This window comes from Geospiza fortis, unplaced genomic scaffold (assembly GCF_000277835.1).
Source record: "Geospiza fortis unplaced genomic scaffold, GeoFor_1.0 scaffold171, whole genome shotgun sequence".
In the NCBI taxonomy this organism is placed as follows: domain Eukaryota; kingdom Metazoa; phylum Chordata; class Aves; order Passeriformes; family Thraupidae; genus Geospiza; species Geospiza fortis.
In genome coordinates, this window is record NW_005054313.1 from 3,221,567 (window position 1) to 3,228,166 (window position 6,600).

Here is a 6,600-nt window from a genome sequence, read left to right on the forward strand (position 1 = left end):
TCTTCATCCAGAAGATCACCTTCAACCATACACTCCTCTAATCTTCTTCATAAACTACAGCTGAAGTTAATAAAACTTTCTTTTTAACAGGATTCTGCAAACTACAGACAATAATGCAGCCAGGGAACACAGGAGAAACTGGTAAGAGTTTGACATTTAAAACATCATTAACTGCACCTACTCGTGTAGATTAACTGATTTTTATAATTGAAGAGAAAGTTGATTAACAGTTCTGTAATTACACAACTGGTATTTTTAGGCTCTAATCATGTGTCACTTAAGCACATGCATAATTTAACCTATCCAGGTGACTGAAGTTATGCCTAAAGACTTGCATGACCTGCAGCAGCACCAGGGACAGGCTTTGAAAGGAAACAGCTTTTGCAGAGTGGCTCTAGCCACAATCTAGAACACTGCATGACACTCACAACACAAAGCCAATCTACATGCAATTTTAACAGTGCTGTACAGCAGCATGACTGCCTTTGAACCTGTCCACATGGCTGCTGTGCTGAGCTCCGGCACATACATTAGTAGAATGCAGCTTTGGTTTCTCCTAACTCAAAGAAACAGGTTCAGCTTCCTGAGAAAGTCAAACAAGAATGGGAACAGCACTAAAAAGCAAATATGCTGCATGCTAAGAACACTAAAAAAAAATCCAGCAATATTCTGTTACATGAGACAAGTTACCAGCAGTAAATGATTTGCCAACAGCAAAAACCTGATGGGAGGGATCAAACTCATCTTGGTGCAGCTCAGTTCACAGACAAGCTGAAATACAGCACATCTGGTAAAAACAAGTGAACTGAATCTGTGAGCATACATTCAGAAAAGCAGGTCAAGAAAAACATCCTCTGTGAACAAGAATTTAGATACAGGAGTACTCAAGAATAGCCACCAAGTGCTTGCAGTACAATTAAGACAAGGCTACAAAGCAAGTTGGTTTATACTTTGAAGAGACCATGGAACCTGACTTGTGTTGGTGCAGCTCCATCCATGCCTGTGCACAAGGCTGTGAGACCCAGAAAACATCCATGTGCCATGGGTGATGCACAGAGTAACTGAACACTCCCTAATGCAACAGCACAAACCAAATCCCAGGCACCTTGGAGCAAGCTTCCAATCCAGCTTCACAGGTGTGGAAAAAAAAAAAAAAAAAAAAAAAACAAAAAAAAAAAAAAAAAAAAAAAAAAAAAAAAAAAAAAAAAAGGAAAGGAGCTGATGGGAAGTTTATTCAATTCACATCCCCAGTGACTGAGCACAAGGAAGCACAAAGGGACAGGTAAAAGGGACACAGCCAGGTTTTATAGGAGTTTTGACTGGATTAGAACACGCCTTTAAGAAGAGCTCTGGCACATATGGGAACAGCTAGCAAATGGCTTGAACAGCAACCCTTACCCTGAGGTAATTACCCTGCAACACATCTCAAGCACTCCAGGTCAGTCAGAAAATATATTGTCAATAAAATGAGTAAGAGTGCGAAGGACTGGGCTGTTAAATAACACTAGCTCTAGGAGAGCCCAGCTCTAGAAATTTTTAAGCTATAAGTGTTGTGTAATTAAGTTTTCCTAACAAAGCATCTGGAAATTCATTTGCAGAAGGCATAAATGTAGATTTCTTTATTAAACTTTTAGAGCCAAATTTTTCAAGTCCACATCTCACAAAAACTGCAGCATTAGAGAAAAAATAGCAGACATTTGGGTAAGAACCATCAGCCAGGGATACCTTGCAAAATTCAACCCAGCATAAGGGGACAAAGTGAAAATTCTGAGCAGAGGTGACAAGAATCAAGTAGATAAGGTAAAGAAAATGAGTAGAAGTAAGTGGGAACAAAGCAGGGCACAAAAGCTGGGATTCAATTACAAAAACCATTGTGCTACCACAGACTGAGCTGTAACAGACACTTTCCCAGGCTTTGAGGATTACAGAGTTATGGTGAAAGGCTGAACACCTAGATTAAACTCATTTACAGTTGTAACTGAGAAAGTATTCTCAAGCAAGAATGATTTCATGTAACACAACAAAAATATACTTCACTAATCACCCAAAAGGTTGTCAGTAAAAAAATCAAACCAAAAAATTAAAATCAGCAAACCAGAACTTAATCACAATATGCCAATTCTCAAAACTACAACTTCTTTCCTTTTTTTTTTTTTACATCTACTCAGTTTAGCAGTAAACAATTAAAGGCAGAGTCCAATAGCACTGGGAGTCAAAGAGGAGCTAGTAAATTGCTAGTAAATTCCTATCAGTAAGTGTAGACATTGGTACGACTCACATGTGCATAGTTTTCAAAAACTGTAAGCACACAACTACACTCATTGAAACTGTGTATTGGCCTGGTGCATGATCTTTGCAAAACACATGCTTTGCATTTAAACAAAATAAGCACTTGGTGTTGGACTGTATATGATGTAAATCAGGGCTCTCCACAGACAGGCTGAAGATGAAGTCCCATTAAAGCTTCACAGACGGTTTACCATAGCTGTTTCTGAAGTTGGATGACCTAAAAACATCAGTTGTCCAACTACATGCAGCAGAGTACTAACTTGATTACTGAATCAGCCTCACAATTCTGATTTTGCAGCTTTAGGAAAATCAACAGATATGCCATCACACAAATCTTACTCCATCCTCTTTGAGCTGAGAACAAATGAAACAAAGATGGGTTGACATACGTTAACTCAGCAATTGCACATTTGCAATACACAGTGTTCAAACATTTCAGAAATCGTGACAACAAAATGCTCAAGCTAGAATGAGTTTGTACAAATCTTCAGGAAAAAAACCTTATACTGCTCTTAATAATATAAAGATTAAATAAACTAACTGTGATGAAGCTCTTAGGAGTTTTTTTAAGAAACACAGAAATCCCCATAATTAAGATTCAATCCAAGCCTCCAATTTCAGTAGAATTTGAACTCTGGTTCAGTTAAGGGGCAAAAACTGCACAACTTCTGAACCAAGCTTTAATGTGCTGTTGGTTTGGTACCATCCTTAAAGTCCTCCTTGGCAATTAACCACATCTATCTTACAGACTAATCCTGCAACATCTTTATACCATATGCTGTCAAACCACCTGCCACAGTTAAATATTCTGCCCTTTCATGAAGCAGTTTTCAGAACTAGCAGCACCACTATTAGCAATACAGTTATTTTATTCTCTGTATTCCCCATATGTTCAGGATACTTTTCACCCAATTTTGGGAAGGAAAAATAAGTCATATACAGTTTCTCTCTTGTATTTTTGTATTTCATTATCCTATCAGAAGTTCACTGGTCTTTCCTTCTTGGAAAGAACACAGGAGTAAGAACTGTCCTCTGCTCACCTAGAAGCAATTAGACTACCTGCACGGTCCCTTCTTCTGTGCAAAAATTATAACAGCTGGGGAAAAAACAAACTCAGGTTGTTCTGTGGGTCCAACACACCTGGCAGTTAAAGAAAGTAGCTCATATTCTACATGCTAAGCAAAATATAGGTGTAAAGGCTGAAAGAAACTCACCACTCCTCAAGAAAGCCAGCACTCCTTCCATCAGTGGAACAGCTGCGATGGAGACTGCTCCTGGAACCCCCACTGCTGCTCAGGGCTGTGGTCCCACCCAGTAAAGGTGCAGCTGCTTAATGACTGGCTGCTACCAAAAACTCAAATAACCACCTGCACATCCTCCTTGCCCTCCTGCACATCCTCCCTGCCCTCCTGCCCAGCTAATCCTGTGCTGAGCCAGGACAGGGAGCAAAGCTGGCAAACACTAAGGTTTTGGGAGTTTACTTTTTCTGTTCTTTTGTTAGATTAGTTTTCTATTACTTAAAACACAAAAACACCTACAATTTAAGCATAAGAAAAGCCAAGCTTCTCATAATAAAAATAACAGAAAGCAAAGATTAGACAGACCACTTTCAGTACTGGCTGTATCACGATATACGACACCACCACCTCTATGCTCTCATTATGTGAGGAAAGCAAAGGGATTAAATTTAAAAAAAGACAATAACAAGACAGCAGAGACTACAATAGAGGAAAGAGGGCTTCAGGCCAGAGAATACAAAGAAAGTGTGCAACAAAAGTTCAAGTTTACCACAGGTCAAGTAGACTATTTTTTGTAGAACCAATGAAGCACAGACTCACTTGTCAGGGGCCACAGCTATTTGTCAGTATCAGAGGTAAAAAGTGACATAGCTTTAATAATTATGCAAGTATCTTATCCAAATACACACAGAGAATGAGATTAATCAGTAATTTATCTGATGAAAGTCAGCTGCTGAAATTTCAACCACTGAAGGTAAAATGCACCAAGACAGAATTACTCACAGACACAAGAAACATCACCCCAAAACCAAAATCTCAATTCTGAAAAATACACACACTGATTTTACTATCAGTCTGCCCTTAAAAAAGTGAGGAAAAGAAACAGAACTAATGTTGCTTGTTTCACAAAATAAACAGGACATGTAAATATCACAGTTTCATGAAATAAACAGGGCATGTAAATATCACAGCCAACATACACGTTTCTGAAAGAAACTTGAAATTCCAAAAGAAATAAATATCAGCTAAAAAAAAAACAAAGACTTTTTCAGGATAAATATTTTGGCATTAGACGTATCATTTCATATTGTCTTGGTATTTCAAAGCCTTTCAATATAGAAATCCATTCTGAAGCCTTTCAAGACTGCAAAATTCTATCAAGCATCTCTCTTCACACACAATTTTTGACAAGTCCTCTGAGAGATTTATTTGCAAAATTTCTGGTGTCAAAGCACAAATCAGTATAGCCAAACTCTGTTGTGCCAGTCAGTTACTGAAGTTCAAAACAATATTGTTCTGTTTAGAAAAAGTTCATCTGTCATGACTGTCCACGAGGATTAAATGGTTAACAGAAATGCACCTCATGAATGGGCCATGAAAGAGAAGCATGAGAAATTTGGGTGTTGGTCCAAAGTTTCCAGGAAAGGGAAGCACAGCAAGTGGCAAAGATAAGGATGAGAAAAAGAGAGGACTTTAGATGCTGCAGTCTATCACCAGCAGAGCAGAGAAAGCTGGGCTGATGTGGTAAGAGAAAATGGTAATGCAGCAAGACTAGTTAGGCAGAGCCTCAAGGGACAAGAAAATAAATGAAAGTTTAAAACACAATGGAGCAACTCTCTCCAATCTCCACGTGGGGAGATTGATGATCTGATACAGATAGTGTGAGATAACTGTCAAATGCAAGGTGATGTTTCAAGGTGCCTTTGTATGACAAGTGAACATTACCCTTCCACTGCTGAGCTCAAGCAAGCAAAAAAGTATCAAAGTACAACATCAGGAAACTAAGGTACAAACAGTCCAAACTCAGCCTAAATAGCTCCACATGCACAAAGGCTCCCCCTCTCCTGCCTTGAAATAGCAAAGTCAAGAATGGCCTCCTACCAGAAGGTATGAAGGATGATCTAGCAGACATTTATCTCACCCACACAGACACATTTTTTAAAAAGACTGAACAGCCGGAATTGCCACATTGAACAACTCACTCCTTAGAATAATTCCTGATTTAATGTTGGACACCGTCCAGCAATTATTCAAAGTTGCTAAATAGTCATGGAGCAGCAGGGAAATTTTTAGCAAAATGAGCTTGCATAAAATGTCCTATATTCATCTCAACCAAAACACCTGTTTAACAGAGGTTTCAAAATATTTGGTAAACACACAGCAAATATTAAACCCTGCAAACACACTACATTGCCAGAAAGGCTGCTGAGCCTCAAATTTACAGAACCATGATGGTTAAAACCAATCTGTACATTTCTAGGCTATATCAGCACCAAAAAAAAACACCCACCAGAGCTAAATTTAAAAAATTAAATAAAAGAACCTAAATCCTCCACTTCTCAAAACTAAACCCAACACCAAACCACTTCAGGTGAGAAGAGCAAGTACCACGCAAGCGGCAGATGCCAAGCACTCTTTTAAGTCAGAATGGAATATTGCATTTGCAGCTTCTTCCTAGAAGAGCGCTGGATTTGCAGTTTCTAGAAGAACACAACCCACATTTCCACCCAGTTCACAGATATACTCAGAAATGGAAGATTCATGGGCACGAATCCCCATGGTTTTTAAGAAAATGCCGTGAAATAAAACACCTTCATTTAAAATGAAACAAAGCATCTTACTAGAAATTCAAGCAGACTGTAGAAATCCATACATTTAGACTTTACTCTTATATTTTCAAAATTACTTGAAAGCACTTGATGCGATAAACCACCCTAAATTCTTTAACTATTAAGCAATAAACTTATAGGGATGAAGAACCGTTTAACAGCCAAAATATAGAGCTGGATTTGAAATTGTTTTCTTTGCAAACACTCATACATCTCTAAGTATATATGTACTCCCTTATGCATAACATGTTGAAACTGCAAAAATCAAATAGGTGTAAAGATCAGAAGGGAAGGGCTGCTGCAGCCCAGAGAATACACCGTGCGAATTCCGGTTTCAGACCAGACCACCACGGCGAACGAGGCGGCACCAACGGGGAGCTCTCGTTTCTAAGCGGTGCGGTGCCTCCGCTCGGGGCGCGGAGGGTGCGCGGGAGCGGCGGCTGCCCCGGGCACCGCGCGAGGAG